Source organism: Narcine bancroftii, chromosome 3 (assembly GCF_036971445.1).
Source record: "Narcine bancroftii isolate sNarBan1 chromosome 3, sNarBan1.hap1, whole genome shotgun sequence".
Lineage (NCBI taxonomy): Eukaryota > Metazoa > Chordata > Chondrichthyes > Torpediniformes > Narcinidae > Narcine > Narcine bancroftii.
Genome location: NC_091471.1, coordinates 280,024,742 through 280,037,901, shown reverse-complemented (window position 1 = coordinate 280,037,901; position 13,160 = coordinate 280,024,742). Strand labels below are relative to the sequence as shown.

The window sequence follows — 13,160 nt, the reverse complement described above, 5'->3', positions numbered from 1 at the left end:
GGAGGGGGAGAAAATATAAAATTATGAATTCTTTTTGCATCGTTTTATTATTCTGTCTGATTACGGATAAGTATGTTGTATTTGTCATTGATGCAAATGAAAAATAATTTAAAAAAAAAGAATAATTTACATCTGGAACTTGCAGGCAATGGAAGTGATGGAATCAGATACATCATTACATTTAAGAGGCATTTAGATGAGAACTTGAATAGGCAGGATATGGAAGGATATCAAACAGGTTTAGCGTAGTAGGCAAATGGTCAGCATGGAGGATCAAATTTGGGCCAAAGTGCCTGGTTCTGCACTGTACAACTCCATGAGTCAAATGGAAATTGTGTAAAAAAATCTCAAAACAAATAGTACAAAAAAAATCAATGCAAGATGTAATAGTTTAAAAAATGAAATCTTCTACTTTGAGTAATTGATTAACAGTTCTTAAGTCTGTAAAAGAAGATTAGGTTGATGCACTCTTAATCTTTGACCAATGTTGCAGTTCCAGCTGGCATGCACACTGCAGAAAAATATCTCAAGAATCATTTTGGGGAAAAATAGCCTGTGGATTTCAGAATTTTGTGACACCATCGGGAAGACCAAATAAAGACAATTCAGCACAAAGGGGAGGAAAAGAAAAAAAGTTTCTTACAAATGGAAGAGAAGATGATGAATAAGTGAAAAGAACAAGGATGAAAAGGGATAAATATGACAACCACAGTATTTGATCCTCCCCTGTGGTACATGAGGGACCAAATGCTGCAACTCTAAAGCATGTTATTACTTTTTTATGTGAAGTAATGTCTCAGGTGTAACATTCATGGTTCAAAGTTTCATTTGTTCGCAGTTGACAGTGCTGCAGGCAAGGCAGTTACAGCATTTTTTATTATTGACATCCTCTTTGATTAAAATCATTAATGTACCATGTAACTGCAAAATAACGAATTTAAAGAGGATGTCATTCCCTCTCCTTTCTAATCACATTGCCAATGGGTCCGTGCAACACACCAGCCCTGGAAAGGTGTCTGAATGCCTGATGAGAAAGTGTGCCAGGGTGCCACCTCCTCATTACATCAGAGTATTAAAAAGCAAAATGAACATCAGTTATCCACTTTATAGCATTAAATATTAAGGTTTCATCCATTATTAAATCTGTTATTTCATAAAGAATCCTCCATATTTTTATGTCCATGTCAAACTCAGCATTTTCTATTCATAAAAATTGCAACAGTGACTGAAGTTGCCTCATGTTATCCCTGTGAGCAACTGGGTTCCTTATTCTCCCAGACTATAAATCCTTCCGAGACATCGCTTGCTATTATTATGTGTTAGGCCAATCCACTGTGGGTTTAGCTTCATTAAAGAGAGAGGTGGGATTTTTCAACTGATTAATTAACTATAAATAAATAATTTCTCTCGACACTTGAATTATGATCATTGATTACATTCTTGATTAACACTGACAGAATTCTGCACAAGAAAAGATTTGATCTCAAGAGGTGTCAAGTAGAACTAAGATTAAGAAAGCAAGAGGAAAAAAAAACATTGAACAACATTCCTCCCCTTTCTCTCTCCCCTTCCTCTCTTCCTTCCCTGCCCCTTCCTTCCTCCTCTCCTCCATCCCTGCCCGTTCCTCCCACCTCTTTCCCCCTGCCATTTCCTCTCCTCTCCACCTATTCCTCCTCTTCTCCCCTGCCCCTTCCTCCCTCCTCTTCTTCCCATGCCCCTTCCTCTCCTTCTCCCCACCCCTTCCTCCTCTTCTCCCCTGCCCATTCCTCCCTCCTTCCCCCTGCCCTTTCCTCCTTCTCCCCACCCCTTCCTCCTCTTCTTCCCCTGACCCTTCCTCACCTCCCACCCCTTCTTCACTCCTCTCCTCCTGCCCCTTCCTCCCTCCTCTCCTACCCCTTGCTCCTTCCTCCTCCCCATCCACTCCTCCTCTTCTCCCCTGCCCCTTCCTCCCTCCTCTTCTTCCCCTGCCACTTCCTCTCTCCTCCTCCCCCTCTCCCCGCCCCTTCCTCTCCTCCCCACCCCTTCTTCCCTCTCCTCCTCCTCCTGCCCCTCCCTCTCCTCCCCACCATCCCTCTCCTCCTCCTCCTGCCCCTCCCTCCCTCCTCTCCTTCCACTATCCCTTCCTCTCTCCTCCTTCCTGCCCCTTCCTCCTTCCCCTGCTCCCTTCCTCTCCGCCCCACCCCTTCTTCACTCCTCTCCTCCTGCCCCTTCCTCCCTCCTCGCCTTCCCCCTGCCGCTTCCTCTCCTCCTCCCCCCACCCACTCCTCCCCGCCCCTTCCTCTCCTCCCCTCCATCCCTCTCCTCCTCCTGCCCCTCCCTCCCTCCCGCTACCCCTTCCTCTCTCCTCTTCCTCTCCCTCCTCTTCTTCACCTGCCCCCTTCCTCTCCTCCCCACCCCTTCACTCCTCTCCTCCTCCCCCTGTCCCTTCCTCCCCCCCCCACACCTTCCTCTTTGGTAGGAATATCTGAGTCGGCACAACATTGAGGGCCAATGCACCTATACTGTGCTGTGCTGTAGTATTCTATGTTAAACGTTATTAGTTTGATTCTGGGCTCTCCAGCCCTGCCCTGCGAAGGGAACAATATCGCCCCAGCATCATTTGGAAGTGCCTTCCCTCGTCCAAAGCTGACACAAATGTTTAAAACTTGCCTTTCCACTTTTGCTTTCTCCCGTTCAGTTTGATAAGGTAGGGACAGGAGAGGAGAATAAAGATTTACATCTGCACGTAAATAAATCAATAAAAATTAATGGACATATAAACAGATGAGGTAAGCAAAAAGACAACTTGTGCTGGCATTTATCCGTCAGACGTGTGCAGAGCACCACATTCAATTCTGGATAGGGTACAAGAGGAAGAGTATATCAGCTCTGAAGGCACCACTGTATAAGTTCACTACAACATCATATTGCAAAAGGTTTGAAAAGGCAGCAGGCTGCATCACTGTGCACTTAAATAATCTTGGAAAAAGTCTAATTGATGTACTTACATTGATAGGTGGACGCTGTAGAGTGGATCCAGTGAAATTATGTTCTTCTGGAGTGATAGAGCGTTAAAACAGGCTCTTCTGCCCACCGAGGTCATGCTGAGCCTAACCTAGTGGTTCTCAAACTTTTTCTTTCCACTCACATACCACTTTAAGTATTCCCTATGCTGTAGGTGTTCTGTGATTAGTAAGGGATTGCTTAAGGTGGCATGTGGGTGGAAAGAAAAAGTTTGAAAACCAATGGTTTAATCGCATCTAATTGACTCGTTATTTGCTCGGTTTTATAACTCCAAAGGAAATGGGCCAATGACAATTTTTCTCAAGCAAAATATTTCAGTAACAATTAGGTCTAGAGCTGTGGTTCTCAACCTTCCTTTCCCACTCACATACCCACCTTAAGCAATCCCTTACTAATCACAGAGCACTGATGGCATAGGGATTACTTAAAGTGGTATGTGAATGGAAAGAAAAAGGTTGAGAACCATTATCCAGACTTTCTGAAATTCTCCATCCCCCACTTAACATCCAAGTGAATCTCCTGTGCACGCCGTCCAATGCAATCACATTCTTCCTATAGTGTGATGATTTAAACAGCACACAATGCTCCAGTTCTGGATGAACCAAAACTGACCATAAGCTCATTACTTTTATATTCAGTGCCCTAGTTAAGGAAGTCAAGTATTCTGTGTCCTTTCTGCATTGCCTTATCTACTTCTGCTGCTGCCTTCTGGAATCCTTGGGGTTGTAATTGTTCACTGCTTAATAGTGTCTAGGGCTCTAACATTCATGATGTACATCCTCATAACATAACAAATGAACCCCATCTTAAAGTTACATGCATAGGGGGTGAAACAACGAAACTGTGAAAGGCAGTGGCTCTGAGGCTAATTGAAAGGTTCAAGACATTTGATGCATTAGCGCTGGTCGAGGGCAGAATTGAGAGAGAGATCAGGTTAAAGTTTAGAACAGCCTTAGGAACAGAAAATGATGGAGCTGATACTCAGCAGGTCAGAATCTGATGAAAGATCATTGCCCTCAAATGTTAATACTGCTTTCTCACCACCAATTCTCCCAGAGCTGATAAGCATTGCCAGCATTTTCTGCTTTCATTCCACTTTTCATGCATCTGCATTTATTTTTGGAACTGACCCAAAGGGCTGAATGGCCTGCTCCTGTTGCTGCCTTACACACTTTGTCATCTCCTGATGTGCTGGTGAATCCCTGACCAATTCCTTGTAATGGAACTGTTTCCTCTCATATGTTACCTTTTTCCTTCTCCTTTCCTTTTCCTCATCTCACCAGTTCATGAATGAAATTATCCTATTTAAAGATTCCAGCAACAGGGAATTAATTATTCCAAATCTATAGAGTCATCGAGTTGCACAGCACAGAAAAAGGCCCTTCTAATCACCGCACCCATGTCAACTCAACCTTTTGACAACTTGTTATTTTCATATGTGACCATAAAAATTACAATGAGAGCTTTTTTCCAAGAATAGTCAACTGAAACAGCTGACAATTCACAATGTGAGCATGCCGTATTCAGTCGGTGTAAGTTCACCTGACTGACACTTCATCAGTGGTATGGAACTTTGTGTTTCAAAGCCTACACAGAAAATTTCTCAAGGCATGTTTCCAAATTCAGCCACATTATTGCAGGAGGAAGTAAACAAAAAAATCTGCGGATGCTGGGATCTAGTGCAGGGTGCAACAGTGCTGGAGAAACTAAGTAGGACACGCAGCATCCACAGGAAGTGATAGGCAGTTGGCGTTTCAGGCCTGAGCCTTTCTTCAGGAGTGAAGAAGTCCTGAAGAAGGTCTCATTCCAAACACACCGACTTTCTCCTGAGTTTCTCCAATACTTTTATGTTATGGTAGGAGGAAGATTCTGGTGAACTTCTCCACTGCTTCTCAAGCTCTGCAAAACTTTGGAATATTCATCTGAAACTGTTGGCTCCAAGATGCAATTAGCTTCTCCAATATCTGGTTTCCGTGTTCTCAGCAGCTTGTGACAGAAACACCATTCACTTATCTTTGTGTATGTTCATTTTCACAAGCCTTCAAGCAACTCCTTATCAAATAATCATTCTTTTGTTAGAAAAAGTAATAGTTGACATAGCACTAATTATTTAGTTAGAGGTTAATTTCACAGATTCATTACTTTTGAAGGAAGGGTGAAATTCCTTCCTCCTTAAGATCTTATTTGAATCTTGTTAATTTTATCTTATACCCTGAGAAATCTGCTGGGAGGGAAGTGAAAGGTTCAATCGCACTGCCAGGTTATTGAGATCAGTGCAGAAAACTCTCTCATGTTATTTTCCTCTCCTCGTGCCTTTGCATTGAGATTAAATCTCTTGAACTCAATTGAAATGCCCATTCTTCTCTAAGTGCTTTAACCAGGCCTGTGATCACAGCTTATTAAATTACATCAAAAAGCACAAGTTTCCCCTGCTATTTGGCTTTCAATTATATTTATCCCGACTCCCATCCACCCAGAGGAGATGCGCAATTTCCATTCCAACCAACAACCTTCATGAATGACCAGTCATCCAAATTATCTCAGTAACTGAGCTTGCCTTCACAGCTTCAGTAAGACAGAATTAGAAAGGGAATAGGAAGATGCACATTGTCTTTGGTTTTAATTTTCCATCCATGCATTATTGGCATCCCTAATTCCTCTTGAAATGCTCTTCCTACTGAAGGTTCTCTCATGAGTGCTGAGTTCCAGGGTTTAGACCCAGTGACTGCAAGGAAGAGTGATATATTTCCAAGTCAGGGAGGCCTGTGATATTGAGGAGAACCACTGACCATGTTTGGTTAATGGTATTTGCAAATTGTCATCGAATAATTGGAGATTCATTTGAACCTCCTCCTTCCATTAAATGCGGCTGCACTCAACCATTCCTGATTCAGTGTGTAGAACTGGATGGCTTTGATCTGTTGGGCTCCAGACACCCTAGTCATTCATTCTTTCCTTTACTATTTAGCATGCATGCCGAAACTTTACCATGGTGGCATCTTGTTTTTAGGTCCAGTTACTGCTGATCTTTTCATTCCCTTGTGCATATTGTGACCGAGTATGTTGAGGTGGCTTGGGAGGAATTGCTAGAGCAGCTTGCACACACACATTTTAAAACTGAGAACTTTTGCAGGGTACTTTTTGCAGAAAGAGCAACGAAGTTGCAGAATCCAGCTGGCCTGGGAGAGCATGTGATCTTTGCAGGCAGGGGAGAAAAGTTTTGCTCTCAGAGAGGTAGGTTATGAAACAGAGAGAGAAGGAGTCACAGAAATCAGTTCCAGAGGGACAAGCTGGCAAACTTTGGAAAGCTGCCTGGTCAAAGGAGGAGACTGGTGGTCTGAAAGGTGTCCTGAAAGAAAGAGGATCATCTGGAGAACCCTGAAGGGCGCAAGTTTCGTCAGCAAGACTGATTGAGAAGGAATCAGTTGTGGATGTCCTGGAAAAAGAATCTCTCTCTGAAAACCAGCAAGAACCCTCCTGAGTGGTAACCATTCGCCTGTTAAACACCAAAGCCTGGTGAACTTTGTTAATGCTAACTTCTGTGCACAGTACAAAAATAGCCTGCAACCAGTGAGACTGGACTGTGATCCAAAGAACTTTTCTAATCTTAAATATACATTACATACACCTGCACTTAGTATTAGAGGGGGGGATTGAATAGGTTAGGCAGGTTAAATAAGTAGGTTAAGTAATAAGTTAAAGTTTAATTCTGTTTTCTTGTTCAATTATAATTAAAAGCTACTTTTGTTTAAGTAACCCTGTGCTGTGGTGCCTATCTATTGCTACTGGTTTTTGGGGTCCTCTGGACTCTGTAACAATATAGTGGAGGGACAGATAAACCATGGAGTTGAGTTAACAAATTTCACTGTAAATTAATTCTACTAGCATTAATGGCCCAGGATAACTCAAGATGTGTTCTAAACTCATCCCATTTTGTGATCCCCCTGACCAGCTGTTTTTATAATATCAATACCTGTCTCTGGATGGAGGACCTTTACAACTTCCTGAAGTCCTCAAAGCTTTTGAAAGTCAGTGGCTTATCCTTCAAGTGAATTCACATGATGAGGAAATTGTAGCAGCCAATATGCACAGGGTATGCACCCCTAAACAAAATAGGAAGAGGGTGCGTTAGTCTGTTTACCTCTTGCCTATTTATAACTATTAGGCCGGGCATTTCCTGTGCTCTCCTTTGAAATGGATCACCTGAGAATGCAGGGAGGGTCTCACTTAAATATTCTCACTAAAAGCCTGTAACAGTACTGCATTGCCTCAGTACTGACCAAGAGAGTCAAATTGTCCAAGATCTACTCTCAGGTAGTCTCACTCTGACTCTGATCTCACATAACAATGTACTGTCAGCGAAATAATGGATTGGACCTTCTGCCTTCATCATTTAATACCAATGGAACATTTCACATTTCCAACATTAAAACGCATATAAAATTTCAGTGTTATTCATTAACAAGTTCTTAACCATGAAAAGTTAACAACTTGCATTTATAAAGTACCTTTGATGTCATAAATATTAACAAATAATATTTGTCAGCAAAGCGTAACATTTGAAATTAAGTGGGTGACCGAGGCTTTGATTACAGTAAAGCTCCAAGAGGAAGAGATGTTAAATGGAGCAGGGAGATACTGAGAGGTGGTCATGGCTTGGCTTCTCGAATGAAGATTTAGGAGGGGTCGTCCACGTCTGCTGCAGGCTCGCTGGTGGCTGACGAGGCCAATGTGGGACAGACGTGCCCGGCTGCAGAGGCTGCGAGGGAAATTCTTCTGCTGTGTCAGGGTTCTTCCTCCATCTCCTTTTGTCCTCAAGGACAGCCCTGCGTGCGTGGAGGATGGGAGAAAACTTGGGCATGCCCTTCAAGTCCGCACAATGGAGTGCAGTGTGTGCCGATCTGGCCCCACCCTTTACCCCTGGGGTTTATCTGCCATGGCCGAGCAAGCTAGGAGGGTGACAACCAGGCCCTCGGGTCGCAGGTGTTACGTCGGAGTGCCTTCTCCTAGATGGATGCCCTGACAAGGCTAATGAGCCCCCCATCTGCCTGGGTTTGAAATCAGAGTTGTCCTTCTCTTAGAGGTGGAGAACTTGAAGAAAGGGCATTCCAGAAGCAAAGAGCTCAGGCAGTTAGGTGCTAGCGTTGGAGGAATCAAAATCAGAGGCCTACAAGAGGTCAAAAATAGAACGGAAATACTCAGCGAGTTGCAGGAATAGAAGAGATTTTGAAGATAAAGCGATGCAAATCGATTGAAGGCTTTTAGTGCAAACAGTAACATTATGAACACTGAAATAAGAGTGGACCAACAGCAAGTCAGAGAGCATTGGGCCGACGGGCGAACAGATTTGATGTGAAATAAGCCATCAACTGAAGGCCCACCTTCAAACACCCCAACCAGTTCAAAGGTTGCAGCTTTCTGCTCTGCCACAATGAGTCTGTCATTGGTCATAGAAAGTGAGAAACATTATCATCATGTACTGCTGTCACAGTGTCAAAACAATCAGAGATATTAATGGCTGTTAGACACCAGTCTGCTGCCTGAAACCCTCTCCCACTCTCCCTCTCGCAGAACAAATTAATATTTAACAAATGTTTTAGCTCATGGAGAACAGTAGAACAATAAAAACACTGTTCTTATCAAAAAATAGAATCATACCCCTTTTGAGATTTTTTAACTCAGTATCGAGATAACACTAGGTGTCATGTATAGAACTGAACTTCATAGAACTGTTTCCATAGCAACAATTGTCATGAACCTGCTGCTAATTCTTGTACTAATTTCACTGAACCCTCATGGTAATTCCCAGGAGCCTCTACTAATAGAGGCCGATCTGTCATTTAATACATCAATTCGACTTTAAAATGATTGAAAGTCGAACCAGAAACACGTTTTTAATTGTGTGCAAAGTTTAGTGTTCAATGTAGTACAACATTTTACATGTAAAATGCTAATTGTAACCTGGGGCCATCTTTTACAGCAGATGTACAGCTCTCCTTTGAGTTAAAAAATACATGAGATTTATTTTTTTATAATGATAAGAATAGATGGTCATTATAACCTGGACTTGTGCCTAAGAAGGAAGAAAAGCATTTGAAATGTCCAACAAAAATTCTCTTGAAAATTAAGATCTTGGAAGCTCAGAAGTCCAATAAGGCAATTCTTTTTTTAAAATTAAAAAAAATAATTCAACATACAGCAAGGTAAGAGGTCATTTTGGCCCATGAGTCCGTGCCGCCCAATTTACACCCAATTCACCTACAACCCCCGTAACGTTTCGAACGGTGTGAGGAAACCAGAGCCCCCCGGGGAAAACCCACGCAGACACAGGGAGAAAATACAAACTTCTTACAGACAGCGTGTGGGATTCGAACCCCAGTCCCAATTGCAGGTGTTGTAACAGTGTTGCGCTGCCCCCTATGCCAACTGTGCCACCCCCTACACCACACATGTCAAACTCTGGCCCAGATATAATTATATTTGGCCCGAAAAGATCATTTCAAAAATGTATTAGAGGTCGCCCGCCCTGCAGCGAGAGCCGATGCTGTTTTTTGGTAAAGTCACCCCCACCATCCTCCCCCTTCATTGCACATCCTTCCCCACCCCCTAACTATCCCCTCCCCCCTAAAACCACCCCCGCTTAAAAGATGGCCAGAATATTCTCAAAAAGGAATGCAGAATGGTAAAGTTCCACAAACCTTCTGCTGGGAATCCTAACAACACCCAGGCATCAGATCCACGGGACGCGGAGGGAGCAAGAGTGTTGCAGGTTGACCGTGCAAACTTTGAGAAAGGGGAAAACAAAATTGTAACACGAGAAGTCTGTCGATGTCATCAGCCGGCAAGCCAGTTGGAAGGCTCCCTGCACAACCAGTCACTTCTCCCACCTGTTGAGCGGTGCGGCGGATTGGCGAGCGCCTGTGATTTCCTGTCGGCGCGACGGACATGGCAGGCTGCGCACGGCCCCCGCTGTTCCACAAAGGCTGATCGGCAGCGCGCTGGGCCTGAGTGGGTGGGTAAGCAGGGGTGGGCAGAGGGTGTAGGTGAGGAGTAATGGGCAGGGGAAGTTATGGTGGTACGAGGGGCAGTTAGAGGGAGGGATGAGTAGGAGGGGTGGATAGGGAAGAGGTAAAAGGGGAGGGGCAGGGCGAGTAGGGGAGGGGTGATTAGAGGGTGAGAGACGGGTAGAGGGAGGAACAGGTTGAGGGGAGAGGCAGTAGAGGGGCGTGTATAGGATGGGGTGGGTAGAGGCAGAGCGAGTGGAGTGAGGGGTGAGTAGAGGTTGGGTAAAGGACTGGTCAGGTAGAGGGATAGTGAGTCGAGGGTGAATAGAGGCCTAAAGCCTGAGGAGTGAGCAGGAAATGCTGACTCCTGATGCAGGCCAAAATGGACACAGCCTGTGAATGCTGACTACATCTCCACAGGGACCAAATATGTTTCCCTCAGGTCAAGCAAAGGGTGAACTTGAGCTACCTACTCCTGACTTGTAACATTATCCTCCTAAAGTTATATCCTAAAGTTTAACATTACATATGTTGAAAGAAGAGAAAACATGCAGATGTTGTTGAAAATTTTCAATAAATATTTAGTTCGGCCCTCGACTTAGTCCAAGTTTTTAATTTTGGCCCTCCGTGAATTTGAGTTTGACACCCCTGCCCTACACCAATCGTGCTGCCAATAGTCCTGTGGCATTTCAAAAATAAATTGTTGCTTTGGTCAAATTTTCAATCAATTTCAACAGAAGGGATTGAGGAATTAATCAACTACGCTTCCTTCAGAGACTATAGTAATAGAGAACAATCTATATAGGTATTGGCAGAGATTATGAAGTAATAAAATTTTAATAATATTTAATCTGTCGGTCAATTTTTGAGAGGCAATGGAATGCTGTCCCAAATTTAAACATCTTCAGAGATGCACTTAATGGGATTCTATTTTTCCTTAATGCTTTTAAAATTGAATCTCATTCCCATATCCCTGGGCACTGCAAGTCATCCTGAATTGCAGCACTCAACACACAAGACCATATCAACTGTATGTATTTCTCTGCATCGGAAATTGAATTCCACTGGAGTTCACAGAATCAAATTTCAGAAGCAGAGTGTACAACCCTCCACCTTGTGTATACCGTTCATGGAGCACAATGAACTCCACCCCCCACTCTCTCAACCTGCATCTTTCTTCATTGAACAATCCTGATACACTTTACAAAATGTATCCAAATACATTGTTTAGGGTGGCACAGTGATTGAGACTCCACCGGGACACCAGCACCTGCCTGTGGGGAGTTTGCACATGTTCGCTCCTGGGTGCTCAGGTTTCCTTCCACATCCCAAACGTGTGCAGATCGGGAGGGGAGTTCGCCATAGCCCTTTGAGTAAGGAAGTGGAGGAGCAAGTGAGGACGGTGGGGGGAGCTGAAAGGTTACATTATAGGTTACAGAAAAATAAATAGGAAAAATAGATTCCACTCTTTATGCATGAACAACATGTACATTGATTTCTTTAAAAAAAAATTTAGGTAACCTCCCAGCCCTGTTTATTAATTTATTTGTACAGCATGGTAGGCGGCCATTCTGGGCCATGCCACCCAATAAACCCAGTACATTTGGGAGGGTGGAAGGAAACCAGAGTATCTGGAGGAAGTCCACTCAAGTCATGGGGAGAACCTACAAACACCTTGCAAGCCGTGGCAGATTCGAACCGGGGTCACCACCGTGGTAATAACAGTGAGTGAACCATTACGTTAACCATTCTGCCCGCTGTCCTACAAAATCCACTATTTCCATCCCTTCTTTCTTTACCTACTTCTGGATTTTTTTTCTCCCTCTCCAACTCCAACTTTTCTTTCCCATCACCCACCACCCCCCATCAACCTCCACCGTGGTCTCTCCCCACCTCCCACATTTTCTGTCCTCTGGGCCCCTCCCCCAGCTTCTTTCCCCCCCCCCCCCCACCCCTTCATCTATTCCTCTCAGCCTTAATAAAAGGTCCAAATATTGACTGACCATGGATGCTGCTTGACCCTGCTGAGTTCCTCCAGCAATCTTTTGTTTAATCAAGGTTCCACCCTTTTATGTTTCTAATGGGGAATGAGTTTTAACTTGAGAGCCAGCATGGACTCAATCGGCTGAATTGTCTGGTTATTTCCATTTGCTACTATACAAATTAACCCAAATTTCTTTTAGAAACTTAATTTTTCTGAGGTGTTAGTACAGTTGCTATGTTGTGTTGTGTAAGGCGACAGCCATTTTAGGTGAGTACACTGATATTAAATGATAATCTGATTTTTATAACTTTCGTTGAGGGGTAAACATTGGTCAGGGTCATTAACTTAGTGCTGGAAGTCTCTTACATCTCTCAGAGAAAGCACAGGCCTTGGTTTAATCTCTCAAAAGAATGACAGAGCCTCCAGCTGTGCAGTTGTTCCTCAGTAATGCCTAGTCTACATTTTTACACTCAAGTCTCTGGAGTGGAACATAACCCAAAATTTGCCTGCTGCAGCTGCTGAGGGTGTTATCAAGTAAGGCATCACTGAGTACAGTCAGACTCTTAAATATGAGATTCTACTTTTTTTTATAATTCTAAATAAATAATCAGCTTGTACATTTCAATGTTACTTGGAAACAGGGGAAATTGGAGCAGACTAGGGAAGAAGTGATAGGATCCTGGAGAAAGTTGAAGAACAGGAAGATGCAGGGTGTTCAATTTACAGAGTTCCCTGAACATGGTGACACGGGTAGACAGGGTAGTGAAGGAGGTGTTTGGACATCATAATATTGCTGCGCAAAATGATAGTGAGACAACACTTGGAATATTGTGCACAATTCTCATCGACCAGCAATAACAAAAGATACTTACAAGAACGTTACCAGGACTAGAAGGCTTGAGTTATAAGGAGAGGCAAGAGAGCCTGCAGCTTATTGCCTTGGAGCATAGGGAAATAAGGGTGCCCGTATGCAGGACACCTATCACATGATGAGTGGTGACATTCTTTTTCACGGGATAGGGGAATCGACAACTTGAGGGCGTGGGTTAAAGGTGAGAGGGGAAGGAGTTAAAAGGATGGTGAAGGCAACTTCACACAAACTGTGGTGGGTATTTTGAAAGAGCTGCCACAGGGAGTGGTAAAGACAGGCACAATTACAATGTTCTAAA

The 13,160-nt window shown here is 43.6% G+C and overlaps 1 protein-coding gene and 1 long non-coding RNA gene across 9 annotated transcripts in view; both read right to left on the bottom strand.

Moving 5' to 3' along the window:
- LOC138758845 (uncharacterized) overlaps positions 1-8,723 on the bottom strand; it is a 65,691-nt gene extending 56,968 nt beyond the window's left edge. The window contains exons 1-2 of the long non-coding RNA XR_011354500.1: positions 8,662-8,723; positions 6,977-7,106 (exon numbers count right to left, since the gene is read on the bottom strand). This is a non-coding gene — a long non-coding RNA (uncharacterized lncRNA). The remainder of the gene's footprint in view (positions 1-6,976; positions 7,107-8,661) is intronic.
- The window catches only part of mad1l1 (mitotic arrest deficient 1 like 1), a 1,066,498-nt gene that overhangs the window by 294,421 nt on the left and 758,917 nt on the right, over positions 1-13,160 (bottom strand). The gene's annotated exons all lie outside the window — the stretch shown is intronic.